The sequence below is a fragment of the Mauremys mutica genome, chromosome 1 (assembly GCF_020497125.1).
Source record: "Mauremys mutica isolate MM-2020 ecotype Southern chromosome 1, ASM2049712v1, whole genome shotgun sequence".
Classification (NCBI taxonomy): Eukaryota; Metazoa; Chordata; order Testudines; family Geoemydidae; genus Mauremys; species Mauremys mutica.
This window is the reverse complement of record NC_059072.1, coordinates 61,842,905-61,863,500: the sequence shown is the minus strand read 5'-3', so window position 1 is coordinate 61,863,500 and position 20,596 is coordinate 61,842,905. Positions and strand designations below refer to the sequence as shown.

Here is a 20,596-nt window from a genome sequence, read left to right as displayed (position 1 = left end):
GATAAAGAGCTGAGGCAGGCATACCATGAGGCGAGGGAGGCAAACCACTCCAGCGTTGCACCTAAGACCTACTGGTTCTATAAGGAGCTGGACACTATCCTCGGTGGCGACCCAACCTCCACTGCCAAGAGCTCTGTGGATACTTTGGCAGGTCTGGAGGCAGTGGAAAGAGGACCTAACCCGGAGGATGAAGTAATTGATTAAGAGATTGAGTTAGATGATGATGTGGAGCTCCCGATGGGGTTGGCTGGTAGGGAAGGCAGCCAGGAACTGTTCACCACTCCAGAGGTATCTAGCCTGTCTCAGCAGTTGCTCTCTGGCGAGCAAAAGGCAGGAGAGACACCTGGTAAGTGGCTGTGGTTTGTGTAGTGTGGAGGTGGGTTCAGGGTATAGAAATGTAGAAGGCTGGCTGTGTTTCTGTGTGCTGGACTTTTCTCTGTGTAGCTAATCAATACAGCAGAACAGGGTGTTGATGCATGCTGAGATCTCACGGGAATTCTCCAGAGAGATCTCCAGGAAAGCTTCCTGGAGGTACTCGCCAATCCTCTACTGAAGGTTCCTTGGCAGAGCAACTTTGTTCCTTCCCCAATTGCAGGAACTTTCCTGCGCCATTCGGCAATCACTTGTGCAGGGACCAAAGCAGCACACAGGTGAGCAGGATAGGGAGCAGATGTACCTTGCTTACCCTTAACAGTGAGATATCTGCTAGAATGACCCCCGCCTATGGAAAAGTGTGGGAGAATTTTAGAATTTTTCCCTAGATGGCTGCACCAGAATCCTTATAGAGTGAGTGCTCTTTTCCCCATGTGGAGTGCCCCACCCTGCCACCAACACTCACCATGCTTTAGGTATTCGCAGAGATGTGTGCTTGCCAAGGGTCAGTGAGGAAGTGATTATGTTGCAAAATGTGTATTTTACTGAAATGTTTCAGTGCTGTGCGTTAATTTAATAATCATGTTTCTGTGCGTTGTTCCTTGTGCTTCAGCAGATGTGACTTTCAGGAACACCCCCCACACACCGGCCAAGTGTCTCTGCGACTCCAAGGCACGGGATCACACGCCCCCACAGATTTATCTGGCTGCCTCTTGCTGAAACACCCAGCAATGAGGAGGCAACAGCTTCCCCTGGTGGTGGCACTCACCTTGTGTCTGTGCAGTGCAGGGAGGGAGGAAGCAGGAGGGTGGCTGGCTGCAGGCTGACCTTCCTTCTGCTACATGGGGTCGCTTCTCCTTCCTGCCGCCTGCTTCAAGATTGGGAAGAGGGGCTGTGACATGGAGCACCAGTCAGCTCAGGTGGAAATCCATGCAGCCCGAGAACCCCGGGGGCAAATGAGGGGAGCAGGCTAGGGGGGAAAGAGGGAGAAGGGAGTGAACCCTGCTGCTGCTTCAATGCAACCCCAATAGCAACTTGCCTCCAATGTGCCTATCAGGGAGAAGGCGATTTGGAAATGTCATACTCCCCCCTCCAACAAAAAGTGACTGATAATTTTAAGTTCTTGATAACTGAAATGATCTAGCTCTAAGCACCATCCCAACCTGGTATCATCCACCCTGGTGCATGGGGGACTGTGCATTCCAACTGTGTTGCCCTTTTTGCTGGTCTTGTTTTGAACACTTGCTAAATTGATTGAGAGTAGCTCAGATAGTGAGAGATGCCTATAAGCTCTGCAAGGGGCTGGGAAGCTAGAGGACAGAAAGCAGGAGGAGGAGGAGGAAGTTGCTAGAGTATGTTGTCTACATACAGGGGTGAGCTGGAGCCGGTTCGCACCGGTTCGCAGGAACCGGTTGTTAAATGTAGAAGCGGTTTTAGAACCGCTTGTTAACTGGCTTCCCTGTGAGGGAAGCTTTGATGGGCTCCGGCCGGGAAGCCTGTAATTCCTCCTCCCGGCCACCGGGGGGCGCTGCGCTGAGGGAGCCATGTGGGCTGCCTCCTGGCCCTGTTGCTGCTGCTGCTCCTTGGACCTCTGGCCCTGGGGCTCCTACTGCTGCCTGGTGGGTCCCCAGCTGCGTCCTACTGCTCGGGCTGCTCCCAGCCGCTCTCCCTGTGTGAGTACCTGCACCCCCTGCCCACAGCCAGCTCCTGCCCGCAAACCCTGCCTGCAACCACCCCTGCCCCCTGCCCACAGCCAGCCCCTGCCACAGCCCCTGCCTGCAGCCACCCCCTGCCCGCAGCCCCTGCCACCCCTTGCCCACACCCAGCCCGTATTGCAGCCAGCCCATGTCACACTCCCTGCCTCCAGCTAGCCCTGCCCCATACCCCTGTCTGCAGCCAGCCCCATGTCCACTGGTGCCCTGCAGTTCCCAGGGCAGTAACCCTGCACACCTGCTTCAATGGGGAGGGGGCAGGGAGCAGCTGGGACCCACACATGTGCACACCCTAGGGTGACCAGACAGCAAGTGTGAAAAATCAGGACGGGGGTGAGGGGTAATAGGAGCCTATATAAGAAAAAGACCCCAAAATTTAGACCGTCCCTATAAAATTGGGACATCTGGTCACCCTAGCACACCCCAAGGGAGTGGCGGGGACCCACACGTGAAATGGAGCTCATTTCTAGTTCAGGCCCATCTTTTTAAAAAAGAACTTTAGGTAGGGTTAACATACATCTGTATTTTCCCAGAGATGTCAGGCTTTTAGGTTCTTAAATCACAATCTGGGTGGAATTTTTTAAATTTAAAAATTCCTCCCGCGAAAATACGGACGTATGGTAACCCTATTGGTACAAAAAAATACATACTGTGGCACATCACTTAAATCAGAACTTTCTATAGGGAACCGGTTGCTAAGATTTTAGCAGCTCGTCACTGTCTACATACATATCCAAGTTCAGTGGGTGGAGGCAGACGCAACATGTGTTGTGGTCACGTGCCCCCACAGAACTTTTCAATTGTGCCCTTCCACTACCCACAGTTACGTGTTGCATCTGCTGACATGACCTTCTAGTAGTAGGTGTAAGTTCATCAGAAACCTAGACTGTAAACCTGGTGAACAAATGGAGGATACACAACTTCAATTTAAATGGTAAATTATTCTTGCTATATACTCTGGATACTTCTCTCAACCAATCAACATCACTTCTGTCAGATCTTTACTGGATCTCAGTCAGTTAGTTCTCATCCATGCCCCAATTTCACTCAAACACTAAACTAGTAGCTGACAGTTTTGCCTGGGTCAGAACAGAGACAAACTGTCTCATCAGTATACTGAAACAACCTCAGCCCATGTCTCTTTAAATAACCTTCTAAATGGCCCATATACACATTGAATAAGAGTGATTAGACATGGCAGGTACACTGTGCAGAACTCTTTGTGAGAGTTCCCTCTATGAGATGCTGCAATTTCCCACCACTAACTTTGGAGAGCACTCTGTAAGGAAGTTAATACAGACACTCTAGGACAGCCCTATCCACCCCTACTGAGACACAAGTAAACACCTCATTATCAATAGTATTGAAGACAGCTGACAGATTTAATATCGGCATGGATACCTGATCTTCATCCATTGTCAGATGATTTATCAATGTGGCCTCTGTTCAGTACCCAACTCAGCAGCCAGACTAACAAGGATTGGAGAGAGATTTGAGACAACTAGATCCTGTGAGAGTTGTCTTGCCAAGACCTTTTTGGTACTCTTTACCAGAAATGGAAAATTGAACACAGGACAGCAGTTGTTCATGTTGTCACAGTCAAGTGAGAATTTCTTGAGCAGCACAGATGCTTCTTTATGTGAAGCAGGCAATAAACTCTCTTTCAAGGAGTCAATGACAGTCAAGAGTTGACTCAGTACTTCCCCACTGGCCTTCACAAGGCAGAAAGGACACAGGTCACAAGCAGATTGTTGCATCAAATGCTATTAACACCTCCAGTAACTCAAAGTCAAGCAGACAGAAAAGGGTGTTTGTCTCCTCAAAAACTTGCCCGGCACCCACCCATTCAGATGATTCCAACTGAATATGAGAGATTTTATCTGCAAGGTAAAAACAAAATCCCTCATAATAGGAGGTACTTGAATTAGCAACCCTGCAAGGCAACTTGGATTAATCAAGTTATTCATCACCTGAAACAACTCTACTTTTGAAATGTTGATGATGGAAGCAAAGAAATCGCTCTACAAAGCTACACAGAAACACTAAAAAAACCCTCTATGATTCAATTAGACAACTTCAGCCCAAAACTTCTGCCATCAAAACTCTAAACACTTTCTCCTCTGCTTCAGTTGCCACAGGTCCTCCAGAAACCAAAGTGACCTATAAGGCTAAACCCAGGAAAGAGGATATCTGGGGGTCACAATCACTTGGATGGATGAAGACAGAGTAGTATAAAATTCTACCAAACCATTGATAAGGTGAGCTATCAAAGTAATTTTGAGTAATTCTCCCTCAAAGCCTTCTGAAAATGACCTGGGTTCCAATAATTTCCAAGGGCAGACCATGAAAACAGGTCCATTGTCCCAAGAGGAGACTTGTATCCCAACCAGAAGTTGAAGGGGAATAATGTTCAATCCACAATTTAATTTCCAAATCCCCACTTCCAATCCTAAACCAAATCATGGACAGATGCATAAGTAATACCATGGTTATCACGATGGCTGTAACTCGAGTGGTTTCAGAAAAATTGCCGTCCACGTAGAATGTTGAAATCAACGAGCATCATCACCCTTGGCAACTCGGAGTCAGCATAGTGAGGACATCTTAACAGCCCACAGATGGATTTCATAGAAGCAATCTCATCTTCACTCTGGGATTCCCATACAAGATAAGCACATTGTATTTGATCCAATGTTGGCAGTGGACACCTCCTACATTTCTGATTGGATGCAAAAAGGCACAGTCACACCAACACACCTATCCTTCCTTCAGTTCATGCTGCACCAATTGTGTCAAACAAGCCCTGGAATGTCACCTAGTCATGTCTTGGTAATATATGTAAAGTTAGGGATCTCATCCTTTTTCAAATCAGGAATTGTGGTTTCCTTTTTTGAACACTGACCTGCATTTATAAGCAGAAGCCAAAAGACCAAGATCTCTGTCTGCTGGTATCACAAGAGATATTTAGAGATGAAACAAATGGTAACAAGATAAAACAGAGGCTTTTTGTTTTGTGTTTTTACAGCAACTAGCACAGTAGGGTCCTGGTCCATGAATGGAGTTCCTAGGTACTACAATAGTACATATAATAATTGTAAAACATGTTTCTTCCTGCCATGTCTCCCTCTGCCCACCACTACAGAGACTAAGGGACCTAATAGCCTATAACCAAGTCTCCCTCCCCTTCCTCAGGTCTCCATATTCCCAGAATACAGCAGCACTGCTATAATCTGTCATCTGTTCTAAGGTACACATCAAAAAGGCACAGTCGTCAATAGATCGGGAATCAAGACTTCTGGGGAAAGCTACAAACCTAAATAAAATCGCCACCTACTCCTAAACAATAAACATTCTCATCATCCAACCCCAGGATATCAAACACTCTTAAAAACTTATCCACCCAAACATTTCTTCATGGAACAGCCCTTTATAAAAAGGTCTCTTTACAACCAAAAACTGCATGTCATCCCTGGGTCTCACACATCCTTTATTATTATTATTATTATTATTAATCCAAGCAGTTACATACATATTTTGTTATGCCAGGCCTAAAAGGCAGAAGTTCCTGAACTGTGGGATGAGTACCTGAAAAAAGTAGCTACTGATCATAATGAATAGGGCCCTACCAAATTCATGGCCATGAAAAATGCACCACAGACTGTGAAATCTGGTCTACCCCTGTGAAATCTGGTCTTTTGTGTGCTTTTACCCTATACTATACAGATTTCACGAGGGAGACCAGCATTTCTCAAATTGGGGGTCCTAACCCAAAAGGGAGTAGCAGGGGGTTACAAGGTTATTGTAGTGGGGTCACTGCCTTCAGCGCTGGGTGACCAGAAAGCACCCAGCTCTGAAGGCAGCACCCTGCCAGCAGCAGCGCAGAAATAAGGGTGACAATACCATACCATACCACCCTTACTTCTGCACTGTTGCCTTCAGATCTGAGTGGCCTGAGAGTGGTGGCTGCTGACTGAGGTCCCAGCTCTGCATAGAGCAGCGCAGAACTAAGGGTGGCAATACCATACCATACCATCCTTACTTCTGCGCTACTGCTGGCAGCGGCTCTGCCTTCAGAGCTGGGTTCCTGGCCAGCAGCCGCCACCAGCACAGAAGTAAGAGTAGCAGTACTGCAACTGCCCCTACAATAACCTTGCGACACCCCCACCCATGCCTTTTTGGGTCAGGGCCCTTAGGATTACAACACTGAAATTTCAGATTTAAATAGCTGAAATCATTAAATTTATGATTTTTAAAATCCTATGACCATGAAATTGACTAAAATGGAGCAGGAATTTGGTAGGTCCCTAATCATGAGGACCAGATGCTATCACACAATCTGTAAAAACCACCTCCCAAAAGAACAAATGACTGAAAAGTAAACATGGATTTATTGCGACTTTCAGTCCAACAGTATTGATGGCTTCTCGCCTGCTCTCAGCAATCTCCTTCCTGCCCTCTCTTCCCTTGATATGATTAATTATCTCAATGCTTCACCCTCTGACTCTTCTGCTCCTCTTTCCCATCACAAGGTCCACTCTGCCAAACCCACCAACATCCATTTCCTCCACTCCTGCTCTGATGCTGAAGAGCGTTACTGGTGGAACTCCTGCTGACTTCCTCTACTACAAAGTTGTTCTCTTCTCTTTTAATTCTGCCAACTTCCTAGCTAAACAACATCTCCAATTTAATTAAATCCCACACATGCAATCCCAGCTGCCTTTCCACCACCTTTTTGACTCACTTCTGAAACCCTGCACTCCTGCCTTTACTTCACTCTCTGCACAGGACCTGATTTCTTTCAAGAGAAAATTGGCAAAACATGACATAAGCTTCCCCTACCCCTCTGCTCATTTTCCCTTCTCCCCTCCCCGCTTACAACTCTCCCCTCTTTCCCCACCAGATGCAGAAGTTTCTCATCCAATCTCCTCCTCTAGCCCCTGATCCCATCCCTTCTAACCCCCTGATCTCCCTCCCACTCATTTTCATCGCCTCCCTTTTCTCCTTCATCTCTCCCTCTCTTCTGGCTTTTTCTCCTCACAATACAAGCATGCTTTAATCTCTCCCATTTTACAAAAAAAACCCAAAACAACCCCTGCACACACACATTCCTAACCACACTTGACTCTCTAAACTACCCCCAGCCTCTCAGGGCTGGTCTACACTAAAGCTGTAAGTTGACCTAAGTTATGATACTTCAGTTACATAACTGAAGTTGATGTAACTCAGGCTGACACACAGCAGTGTCTACACCATGCTGTGTCGATGGGAGATACTCTCCCACCAACTTACCTTCAGCCTCTCAGGGAGCTGGAGTACAGATGTCGGCTTAGCTTGTCTTCAACAGACCCACTAAATCGACACCACTGCATCAATCACAGCAGTGCCAATTTAGCCATAAGTATAGACAAACCCTATGTCTCTATTCTTCCTTTCCTCTCTAAACTCATTTAACACACTGTTCATATTCACTGTCCAGAGTTTTGCTCCTCCAATTTCATCCTAGACCCTCTCCAATCTTGCTTCCATTCCTGGTACGCCACTGAAAACACTCTTGTCTGTCTCTATTGACATCTTCCTAGCTGAAGCTCAGAACCAGCACTTCATTCTCATCCTCCTTGACTTGTTAGCTGACTCCATTGACCATGCTCATCTTGAAATCTTCTCCTGCTTTGTCCTTTGTAATTCTGTCCTCTCTGGGTTCTCTCTCTATCTTGCTAATCACTCCTTCATTGGAACCGTCTCATTGGTACCTGCTCATTCTCCCCTTCCAGCTTTCTGTGAGCAGGGCCAATGGGAGGGGGGGAGGGCCATTTGGCCTGGGACTCAAGCTCAAAGTGGGCCTCAAATTTAGACACTTGTTAATTTTCTGGCATTTGATAAGTTTCACAACTTGTTTTCATGTGCATCCGTATCGGACCAAAATGAGACACACACTCTCAGCTTAGAGCTGCAATTTTAAGCAAATAAGAGATGTGATTTGGTAAAAGACAATTTTTTTTGTTAACTGATATAGATTTTGTCATATTAAAGAGTTTAAAATGTTCATAAATATTAAAAAAAAATATCAGTTCTGACAGCAAAAGATTAGATGTGTAGAACGTGTCCTCTCAGATCAGCTGATTATATAAACAAACCACTATTTGTGGCTGGTGCTGGATCAAGTGTGTGTTTAAAGATAGAGAATTGTTACATTTTAGTGTCTAGTTTTACATCTAGTTGACTAAGGAATTATTTTTGTGTGAGAATTCCTCATTATCATCTTCATATGGTAGCTAAAAGAAGTGACTGGTTGGTTGGTTGAGCCCTAGCTTGATAGCCTATGATGATGGCCAAGCTTTCATAGTCTATAGACCTAGATTGAAGGTGAAAATTTGTGAGGACAATCTTGTACAGTGCGTTTCATGAGGACGCATGTTTGAAATGTTTGGACATTATCCCTCTGTCTGTATCCGTGTCTGTGTTTACTATATGTCATCCCTTTGTCTTCAGCTCAGCCTATTATATTATACCTTGCGTGCTTGAGTTTTAATTCAGTAATAAGGATAATAACCTGTTTCATTTTGTGTTCTTAATTAGCATTCCTTCATTTTAAGTCTTTTCAGCATTTGTGTACATGTTTACAGTAGAAGATTTCAAGTGTCGATAAGCTACTTATTTACAGCAGATTTCAATTGTGGATAGGCTACATATTGACCAGCTAGATTACTATGAAGAGGAGATTTGAAAGTGGCGCAAGCAAGAGATTGCGAAAACAACTGAGAGAAGCAGCAGCTAAGAGCTCAAAGCCAATAACTTTATTTCTCAAACCATTGGAAAACATACCGTTCCCAACAAACAACGCTACAATGAAAACTCTGCAACTGGTGACAGTTCAATGCCAATATCTGAACATGAGGATAGTAGTCAAGGAGATGTGTCAGCAGTAACAGATGCAGCAGAAGATCCTGTGTACAATCAAGAAACTCAACAGCAACAGGAGGACGTAGATCTTATACAGCAAGAGCAATTCCCGAGTACTACCGGTTTGACTGTGACGGACATTGGAATTATTGACAAGAGCAATGCAATCTTTTCTTCAAATTAGTTTTGAAATTCCAAGTAACATTCCACGAGATGCTGATAATCATGCTTTCTCTACTCATCTGCTGACAAAAACTCTTCCAAATGGTGAGACCTGCACAAGAAACTGGTTATGCTGGAGTATGGAAAAACAATTCTGTACTGTGCACCCTGCTTCATTTTGAACAGAAGTGCTGCAAATGCATCAGTTCTCTCTGATCAATCATGATGGAGCATGAACAGAGGCTGGAGGAAGTTGAAAGAGGGAATGCCATCACAAAAGAGTTCAATGTCACACAAAGAAAACTACGTTGCATGGAAATCAGGCAGTTGGGTAGCATCAGATGAAAGTTCAGCTGAGAATTTACTCTTGACTGAACTCTCTACAGAAACTAATAACTGGAAAAAACTTCTTGAGCGCATCCTGAATGTCATCCTTTTTCTTTCTGAGTGGGGATTGCCTTTCTTTGGTTCCAGTCAAAATATTGGTGATCATGCAAATAGAAACTTGCTGAGGAGCTCAACTATGCCTAGAAAATATGACCACTTTTATCAGAGCATGTTAAACATGTTTGAGAATCACAAGAGTCAAAAGTGCATGCAAGTCTATTATCGCTCCCCACACATACAAAATAAGTTTATTGAGCTATGTGGGTCACTCATACAAACAACAATTCTTGATGAGATTTGAAATGCCAAGTATTTTTAAATCACTGTTCATGCCACTCCAGATTGTTCTCACAAGGAACAGATTACTATGGTTATTCGATATGTTAAGATTGTAGAGAGCTCAAAATTCTCAACTGAGGAAAGGTTTATTTTGTTTGATAATTTCAAGAGAAAAACTGGAAAAGAAATTGCTGCTTGAGTACTAGCAATTCTAGAAGGTTTTAAATTAGATTTTCAAGTCTGCATTGGTCAAGGCTATGACAATGGATCTAATATGGCTGGGAAGTACAAAGGTGTACACACTAAACCTTGTAGGTGTTGACTGTGCTGAATCATGCAAGGAGTCAATTACTTACTTTGGAACTGTTCAGCAAATGTACAATCTCTTCAGTAGCAGTCCACAAAGGTGGGAAATACTGAAGCATTGTCTTTCTGTTTCACTGCATGGGATATCCAAAAATAGATGGTCTGCACGGATTGATGGTGTTCAGCCAGCTGCGCAGCATTTGAATTCAGTGAGAAAGGCTTTAAATGAGCTTGAATCTCTCAATCTCACTGCACAGGCTTGAACTGAACTTCAGTCTATTCAGAAGCACGTGTCCAAATTTGAATGCATTCTGATGTCATCTTTGTGGATGAAGCTACTTACAATGATCCACCAAACTAATCTGGTAATTGAAGCACGCAATGCTACACTTGATGTTGAGAGGGATAACATTGAAAATCTTATCAATGACATTCAACAGATTTGTGAACAATGGGATGCAATCCTGAGTCCAAATTAGTAGCATAGAATATTGGCATTTCATCTGAGTTCTCCACCAATCGCAATTTACCTACTGAATCTGATGTTCAGCAGCATTATAGGGTTAATGTCTTCCTTGTCATCATTGACTCTATTCGATCAGGTCTTACATGTCAAATTGAGTCACTGAGACCAATTTGTACCCTTTTTGGGTTTCTTTGGCAGTTCAGACTGAGTAAAGAAGATCTACTTTCTGCAGCTGAACAATTTCAGCAACAGTACAACAAAAGAAATCTCAAAAGATTTCAGTGATGAGGTCATCTTCCTCAAACGAATATATTCCACAAATTTTAAATTGGATAGCAAGCCAAAGGAATTGCTTCAAGAAATACTCAAACTTGGACTCTGGGATGTTTCCTAATATTACAATTGCATTGCGTATTTTTGTCAGTGGCTTCAGGTGAATGCACCTTCAATGTGGTAAAGAACTATCACTGTTCAACTATGGGACAAGAGCGTTTGAATGGGCTCGCCATGCTTAATATCAACTGTGACCTTGCACGAAAGCTAGATTTTTCCTCAATAATTAGTGCATTTGCACAGAAAAAGGCTAGAAAAGCATTTGTTAAATAAAAAAAATATTAATATTATGTCTCCCTCTTTTTTTTTGGTGCCTTTTTTTATTATGGTTAGGGGCCTCAAAAGCCAGAAGTGGCCCGGGCCTCTCTGGACCTCTGAGAGGGCCTGCCTGTGAGGACTCTGTCCTTGGTCCCTTTTTCATTTCCCTGTACACACTATCTCTGGGTAATCTCATCCACGAACATAAATTCAACTACCATCTCTATGCTGATGACTCACGGATGTATCACTCTATTCCAAACCTGTCTCTCTAATCTAAAATCTCAGCCTAATTCTGATGTTTCCTCATGGCACTCATGTAACCATGTAACCAATCAACAAACATACCTTTCCAGATTGTGGAAACTAACAGCTCAAATGATAGCTGGGAATATATAAAGATCACCCCAAATGAAGAAATTACAAAATAAACAGACCTGACAGTGATTGTGAACAGCACATTCAATTAGCTTTTCTTCTTCAAATATTAATTTTGAATCTCACTTTTTAAATCGCTATATTAATCCACTAGAGAAATACCAGCCAGTATCAATATTGTATTAATTTTAATACTAATTCTATATATTAATATTTTCTTGGTATCCTTGAATCTAAATGACTATCTATAATTAGAACTAGAAAATCACATCCACTACTTCACATTAGATAGGGCACCTGTCTGAAGCCTTTTTTCGTCATAACCCTAAGCCCACCTCACTGGTCAATCCTATGGTTTGTAGAAACCCCAGTTGTCCAGAGTGATATAGTTTTTAATCCTACCTAAGCATAAAAAGCAACACTTCTGCACTCAAGTACTAAAAACATTCCAAGTTTTGATTATAGCTAAGGATAACTAGCTTTCAATTATTTGAAATATTTTGACCTCACACACCCTTCCTTCCTCAAAGAAGATGCTCTCCAACTGAATTTTTGTGTGCATGTTCCATATGTGTACACTTATATATTGCCCCATCCGCACCCTCCACCCCAAAAAGAAGTGAATGTTACGTATTACACATTTTTATCTCTGGGAGAAAAATGTCTAACTTCATAAACAAATTTTGAGCAGCTAAAACAGTCCTATAATGAAAACTAAGCTTCAGCCTTAAATGTTGGCGCATGAGCCACAATTCTATAATAATAAAAAAAATAAATTGGAGGGGGGGCACTTTATGGGAATTTAGCTTTGAAAATGTAAATTGAGTCCAAGAGTTGAAAGTTTGCCATTTTTTTCCTCTCTAAAAGATCATCGTCATTCTCTCTCTTCTCACCTGTGATCTTCACATCTTCTTTCCTGAAGACGGGGTGTAATAGAACACGAGTTACACATCATTCCAGGACCCCAACTCGTGACGGTATTTTTATATATGCCTTGTACTGTTGTCTATCAAGTAAGTGATTGCCAAAGCAATGGAACTGTGAAAATTTGTTGGCACCCCCAACTAGCCCTTTCATAGGGAGATGGACTGGATACTTTGTGTTACCCTTCCACTCTGATATTCTTGAAAGAGAATTGTGCATGGTGAATTTGGTAGCAATGTCTTTGCTCCCCTGCAAAAGAGGGTGGGAGCAGAATTTTCACACATCTTCAGGGTGGGGGAGAGGCAGAAATTCTTAATTCCCTTTTTGGAACAGGAACATGAGGCAACAGCATTTCACCTTGGAAGATTTTAAAAATAGAAAAACCTTGTGATCAAGGAAAAAGATGGAAAAACAATCCACTGTTCCACAAGCACACACTAATGCCAGACTGATGCCATTCAGGATTTAAATCACTACCTTAGTACAACTTAATGTGGGGACTGAGGCGGCAGCAAAACCATATCAAGAGTCCAACACAGGCAGGAAAGCGACAACTTCTATTGAGAGGTAATGGGCAATGCAGAGCTTGGAAAGTATTGGAGGGCAGGTAAGCTGATAGGAAACATGAGCAAGGAGTAAAGGTACACAGAAAATTGGAGGAAAGATAGGCAGAGTGGCAAGCAGGCTATGGGGAGAGAGACTGGAAGGCCAGATAAAGAAGGCCTTCTCTTCAGCAATCATAATCCTGAATGGGGATAAAGAATGAGTTTATGTCCAGCCTTCATATTTATCTCCCAGGATACATGTGCCAGCATCCCTCGTTCTGATGTAACACTTACCACACCAGAGTGCAGACACAGCCTCCAGCCAATTCCCATCAGGTGTACGCCTTTCATTCAGTTCTACTAACTCCCAATTAGAGAACACTTGCAGTGACCCATCTCCCTACTCACTCTCCAAGTGCAACCTTTTTCAGTAATCCATTCACACAGAGACTGTGAAGTCTGTAAATCCACCAGCTGAACTGGGAAGGTTGAAAATTTAAAAAAATAAAGATAAAAGCACTGAAATAAAAAAGATTTAAATATTTTCTAAAAACAAAGGGACTTCCTGAATCTGTCAGGCAAGGTGTAAGTGCATATTGGCAGACTGAAAAAACTACAATATTCTAATCCAAATACGCAAGTCACAACATTCAGAAATTAAGTTTCTCCAAACCTCTCTTTTCCTATACCTCATATATATTTAATCACACTTGCAGCTCATTTGCATAAGAACATAAGAAAGGCTGTACCGGGTCAGACCAAAGGTCCATCTAGCCCAGTATCCTGTCTACCGACAGTGGCCAATGCTAGGTGCCCCAGAGGGAGTGGACCTAACAGGCAATGATCAAGTGATCTCTTTCCTGCCATCCATCTCCATCCTCTGACAAACAGAGGCTAGGGAGACCATTCCTTACCCATCCTGGCTAATAGCCATTAATGGACTTAACCTCCATGAATTTATCCAGTTCTCTTTTAAACGCTGTTATAGTCCTAGCCTTCACAACCTCCTCAGGTAAGGAGTTCCACAAGTTGACTGTGTGCTGCGTGAAGAACTTCCTTATATTTGTTTTAAACCTGCTGCCTATTAATTTCATTTGGTGACCCCTAGTTCTTGTATTATGGGAATAAGTAAAGAACTTTTCCTTATCCACTTTCTCCACATCACTCATGATTTTATATACCTCTATCATATCCCCCCTTAGTCTCCTCTTTTCCAAGCTGAAGAGTCCTAGCCTCTTTAATCTCTCCTCATATGGTACTCGTTCCAAACCCCTAATCATTTTAGGTGCCCTTTTCTGAACCTTTTCTAGTGCCAGCGTCTCTTTTTTGAGATGAGGAGACCACATCTGTACGCAGTATTCGAGATGTGGGCGTACCATTGATTTATATAAGGGCAATAGTATATTCTCCTTCTTATTCTCTATCCCCTTTTTAATGATTCCTAACATCCTGTTTGCTTTTTTGACCGCCTCTGCACACTGCGTGGACATCTTCAGAGAACTATCCACGATGACTCCAAGATCTTTTTCCTGACTTCTTGTAGCTAAATTAGCCCTCATCATACTGTATGTATAGTTGGGGTTATTTTTTCCAATGTGCATTACTTTACATTTATCCACATTAAATTTCCTTTGCCATTTTGTTGCCCAATCACTTAGTTTTGTGAGATCTTTTTGAAGTTCGTCATAGTCTGCTTTGGTCTTAACTATCTTGAGCAGTTTAGTATCATCTGCAAACTTTGCCGCCTCACTGTTTAAAGATAAGAACCCTCCTATTGCACCCATCTGCAGTTCACAACAAAATATGATCTCACCTCTTATCAATGTGCAGTACAAAAACACATTCTCCATCTATCATTTCACTAGGAATATCCATTTTAACAGATTGGCTGAAAATGCAAGAGTAGCATCACTTCTGAGATGAACTCAGAGGATCAGAGTAAAGGTTCTGCATACAACTTTCTCTGAATTACCTAGTTTTCAAATACTTTTGAAAAGCAATATTTGAATGCTTTAATGCATATTTATAGCCTTAACTATGAATTTATACTTTACTGATCCAGTACACTAAATAACTATATGGGTGAAATGAGACAATCACTTTGCTCTCAAATGAACTCACACAGAAAAATGATAAAAGACAAAAACCCACTTATTACAACAATCTATAAACCACTAAATCCCACCCTCCCCCGAGTCCTTTTCCCCCATCCTTTCCCTTCTATGGAAAGGTCTTAATTGGCTATTTCATATAGAATGGTCTCTTGAAATATGGGTTAACCACTTATGCTAAACAATCTGTTCCACCTTGCATTAAGCTGTGACACCCAAGGCCTGGTCTACACTAGGAAATTAGGTTGGTATGTCGTTCAGGGGTGTGTAAAATCCACATCCCTGAGCAATGCATTTAAACCAACCTAAGCAATGGTGTAGGGTTGCAGTGGGGGAGATCTAGGTTGGATATTCAGAAACACTATTTCACTAGGAGGGTGGTGAAGCACTGGAATGGGTTACCTGGGGGGCTGGTGGTGGTGGTGGAATCTCCATCCTTAGAGGTTTGACAAAGCTCTGGCTGGGATGATTTAGTTGGGGTTGGTCCTCCTTTGAGCAGGGGGTTGGACTAGATGACCTCCTGAGGTCTCTTCCAACCCTAATCTATGATTCTTAACCCTTGATGTAGGCAGCACTAGGTCAACAGGAGAATTCTCCCATGGACCTAGCTACTGCCTCTTGAAAAGTAGAGCACCGACACTGATAGAAGAAACTCTCCTACCAGCATAGGTAGTATGTTCACTGAAGCACTATAGTGGCACAGCTGCAGCATTTTAAATGTAGACAAGTCTTGGGTACATCTCCCAGACCTAAAGAAAAGCTCTGTGTAAGCTCAAAAGCTTCTCTCTCTCTCTAACAGAAGTTGGTCTAATAAAAGATACTACCTCACCCCCCTTCTCTCTCTAATATCCTGGGATCGACAACAATGCTGCATACTTTACTCAATATTTTTTGAAGGTCTGTCTCCAAATTGTACCTGGGATGTTTTGTTCATCATATGCTTTACACTGATTTTTTTTTTTTTTAACACTCTAGCAATTGTGAGTTTTCAAGTATCAGTTCTACTAGTATGGGGACTGGGCCTTCTCCCTGGTGACAGAAAGGGCAACTGCACCCTCCAGGGAAACAACTGTCATTAGTACAAGGTTTTAGGTTGATGTGTGCCAGTCCCTTTAGAACAGGCATTGACACACCATAGCTGGAGGGGAGAGCAGCTGCTGCCTGTTCTCAAAATAGGTAAGACAATAGTGCAGAAGGGCATCATATCAGGGAAAAAGAGCATCTAAAGCTTAATCGACTATGCTGTGACTCTCAATGCATTTTTATCATGTAGTGACTCAAAAGTGCTCAAAGCTACATAAGAACTTTTCTTGCATTACTTTCTCACTCGGCAAACACAATAGGGATACTATATCCATAAACTAAATGCCTTCACACATGGATCCCATCAACTCAGTCATGTGCCTATTTTAACTTTTCCATAGGGAATTCACATAAAAGGATATTAGTTGAAACCCCTTGCCATTAATATAAAAAAAGAAAATGTTGTATACAGTGACAATGATACAACATTTGAAACAGCAGGATGCATTTTAAGTTTTTTGTCTCTGAATACTGATTTGTCAAGTCCTGTAAAGGATCATTAAATTTGTAAAACACTGACTCGGTACTCAGTTCCTTGCATCTGGCAATCACAAATCGCTTTCAGAAACAACAGTGAATTTAACTTCACAGTACCTTTAAGATGGGCATTATTCCCATTTTGCAAGAAGAACTCAGGAAGAGACTAAAGGGCTGATCCTGCAGCCCTTGTTCATATGAACAGCTGCACTAAAGTCAAGAGCTGGACAATCGGGCTCTAAGTAACTTGCCCAGGGTCATGCACAAGTCCATGGCAGACCTAGGAATAGAACTTAAGTCCCCTTACTCATTCATGTACAGGTCTGTCGCATCTTACACTGGGGTTACGTTCCACAGTCAGCGCGTAAAGCGAAAATCGCGTATAGTCAAAATTACATTGAGTGTAATGTCGGGCTGAATTGTCCGCACCACAGGTACAGTATTAAAATTGTTTTGGTTTTTTTTTGCCGGCCACGTAAAGCTGAAATTGTGCATGTTAAATACACGTAAGATGCGACAGACCTGTACCTTAAAGACTAAATGAGAAATTTGGGCATTATACCGTCATAGAAAGGCTAAACTGACATCTTGCTAAAGCGGTCCATGGGAGGTAGGGAAAGCTCACAATATGGGTACTGGAATCATACATATTACAGACGCTTCAACTATATATTAAGAACGAAAGAACCCCATGTGCCAGAAAAAGCAGCTCTCTTTGGCTAGTCCCCATAGGTACAATTTTTTAATGCCACACCAATAAAGTTATTAAACATTTATTATAATATGGGATCCCTCCATCTACACGAACATTCTAAACCAACCTCTGGCATGCGGCTCGCTGGGGTAAGCACCCTGGCGGACTGGGCCAGTTTGTTTACCAGCCAGTGGGAGCCGCGATCGGCCAAACCTGCCGACGTGGCAGATAAACAAACTGGCCAGGCCCGCCAGGGTGCTTACCCTGGTGAGCTGCATGCCAGAGGTTGCCGACCCCTGCTCCAGGTATTCACATACAACTAGAATTCAAGGCTCTCCACACTGGAGGTCAGTGTTAGAACACCTTATAAAATCCTAGTGGTAAGTAAGTGAGAATATATTCTCCCTACTATAGAGTCACGGGTAGAACCATCTACTCACAGGAAAAACAAAAGGCCTTAGATCATTGTCCTGGGAGTGACTGAAAACTTAGCACACACTAACTTCAAATGTGACTTAATGGACGACCTTGTTTGGTAAAGCAGTGTAATTTGTTATATGTTTGCATATCTCAGTCACTTCCATTTTGGATTTCTGAGTATTTTTATGCATTTTGTCTTTTTAAGTAGTATTATAACAGGATTTATTATCTACATTTAAATAAAATACTTTGACACAACCACTCTTCATTTATCAAGCTGCAAAATCACTTAAAGTTTCTTAGTGAGAGAGTGAAAATCATATTTACTTTTTAAAGATGAAATTAACAAAGGGCTAGTACTGCACTAGGTAGGGTACCTACGAATGTACAAAAAGACTACAAGTTATTGGGTGAAATGATAGATGTAAAGTATTCCTCCAGGATATAGAAAATCTTGCATGTTCACTTGTACCCAACATAAAAAAAAAATCTTTAAAGCTATAGAATATATTTTTATTATATTATTTCAGTCTGATTTGGAAACCAAAGATGTATTTGCTTATTGGTAAGTTGAAACATTAAGACACGCCCCCTTACTTATGAGATACATCTTGCCACCTCTACCCCAATTTACTAAATATAATGTATTTGTGAGAGATAGCTAGTGCTAAGGCATTAGCTTTATTTAAAAAAATTAGTCACAGCTTTGACAATTTTTTCTGATGTATCAAATGAAATTAGAATAGCAAACATGCAGAAATAATAATTCAGTGTTATCGGACATATAATTGAAGAACTAAATTCTCAATACAAGACAAAGTAATGTACATTTATTGTAAGCATATTAATACATTTTAGATTCACACCATACTAAGTGTGGTCAACATACTAAAATTCACAAAAAGTATCTCTCAATCATCACTCTAATAAAAAATGCCAGCAATATGAATTTACGCCATCCATACTTCTTAGGTTCATTTGCTTTACTGTAAAATAATCAAAATGTACACCAGACATTTTAAAGATTCAGAACAATAAATTTGTAAACGTTAAGCAAAATAAAATTAATTAGCTTGTATTGTACAAATACTGTCTTCCCAATAAGCAATGAAGTGCTCTTCACACATATTGGCTTGTCCCAGACAATATCCATAGTTTTTCAGTATAAATATATACTTGTGATTTTAAATACGAATACAACATTTGAAGCAATATATATTCAAAATACACAGAAACAATACTAGTCAGTCATTGACCTGTATGTCTTAAGAAAACATCAGATCCATCCCCTTCAAAAGGTGGCTGGCAAAAATAACCTTAAGCATTAAAAGAAGCAGATACTGTACTGGCTCTTCAGCCAAAATTCCATCAGATAGTGTAAAAAAGGCCCAAAACTAATGGTCTTCCATCCAGCTGCACCAACAGAGCAATATCTCACTGGTGTAAAAAGGAATCACTCACATTTCAGTAGCCAAGGAAAGGCTCAATTTCTGCAGGAGGAGGAGGGGGAAGAATTGTTTGCCACCCCATCAGCATGAAATCCCGGGAAAACAAAGGGGATTCCCATTGTCATTGTCTTCATCTGTAGCCGATCATCACCAGCACTAGCAAGGCAGTAGCTTGCGCAGTTATCTCCACAGCGGGCAATGTCACAACCCGACCAACAGCACAAACTACTACCTCAGCCAGGGCCATGGTGCACCCGACCCATCCTGAAGAGGAAAATAAGCAGACAGGCAACGTTGGACAATACATGAAATTACAGCGAAACAAGAGTGGAGATACAAGGGTTCTTGGTCCTTTGATGATCCCCGTCTCCTCTATCTGCCGCAGACATCAGACAGACTCGCCGTGCCTGGCTGTGAAAAGCAGAGGGAAACCCCGCCCAGCGCCCTGCTCGGCTTTGCCCTGTTCCTGGCGTGACCTGAGAGAGTGACGCGCGGGGCGCCCCGCGTTCCCAGCGACACTGCAGCCGCCAGCCGGCCCGAAGCGCGGGTTTAGCGGAGCCAGCCCCAGCGCCGCCGACCTCCGGGCGGGGCGAGACCCCCCCTCCCCCGGCACCGCTCGGGCAGGGGCCAGAACCCGCGTCCCACGCTGCCAGTGCAGCCGGTCACCCTGCCTGCGCCTGCCCGGCGAGCGGCACTGACCTGCCGCCGCTGCCCGCCTCCTCCCCCGGGAGTTCCGCGGTGGCTGGCGGGGACACGGGCGCAGGCCGGTTAATCCGCACGAACGAGGAGCCCAGCGCTGCCGGCGGGCGGGGCTCGGGTCTGTCCCCTCCCCCGCCCCAGGGGAGCCCCGCGACAGGGCGGCGGCGGCGGCGCTTCCTCCCGCGAGCCGAGCTCCCCGGGCTCCCGCCCTATACGGCCGCTGCTGAAGCGACACTGACTGAGGCCACCCGACGCAGCCCCTCCGCTGAGGCACGAGAGACCCCGCTGAGGCGCCGTCCCGCGTCGCCGCCGCCGCCTGTGTGGCCGGCTGCACCATAGAGATCGTGTGCGGGGAGAGAAGGGCTCACCCGCTAGTGCCCACGTGACTAGGCATGTCAATCACCCCGCCGTCGCCATCTTGAATGAGGGACGGGGCGCTGCTGCCTCTCGGGAACAGGACCCCCTGTTACCCCCAACCAGCAAAGATGGCGCCGGCCGGCGGGAGAATTCTATTCCGAGACAGACCCTGCGCCACCCCCCGCAGAGTCCGCCTCACCTCCCCCCGCCCCCGCCCCCGCCCCCGGACTGGCCGAAAGGAGCCGCGCTGGACCCAGCTCCCGCGGGATGCGGTCAGGAGGCGGA

General features: G+C 43.6%; 1 long non-coding RNA gene across 1 annotated transcript in view; it reads right to left on the bottom strand.

Annotated features, from left to right (window-relative positions):
- Nucleotides 1-20,213, bottom strand: part of LOC123361968 — a 29,298-nt gene extending 9,085 nt beyond the window's left edge. The window contains exons 1-2 of the long non-coding RNA XR_006576302.1: nt 19,955-20,213; nt 1,142-1,342 (exon numbers count right to left, since the gene is read on the bottom strand). This is a non-coding gene — a long non-coding RNA (uncharacterized LOC123361968). The remainder of the gene's footprint in view (nt 1-1,141; nt 1,343-19,954) is intronic.
- Nucleotides 20,214-20,596: the final 383 nt, after the last annotated feature.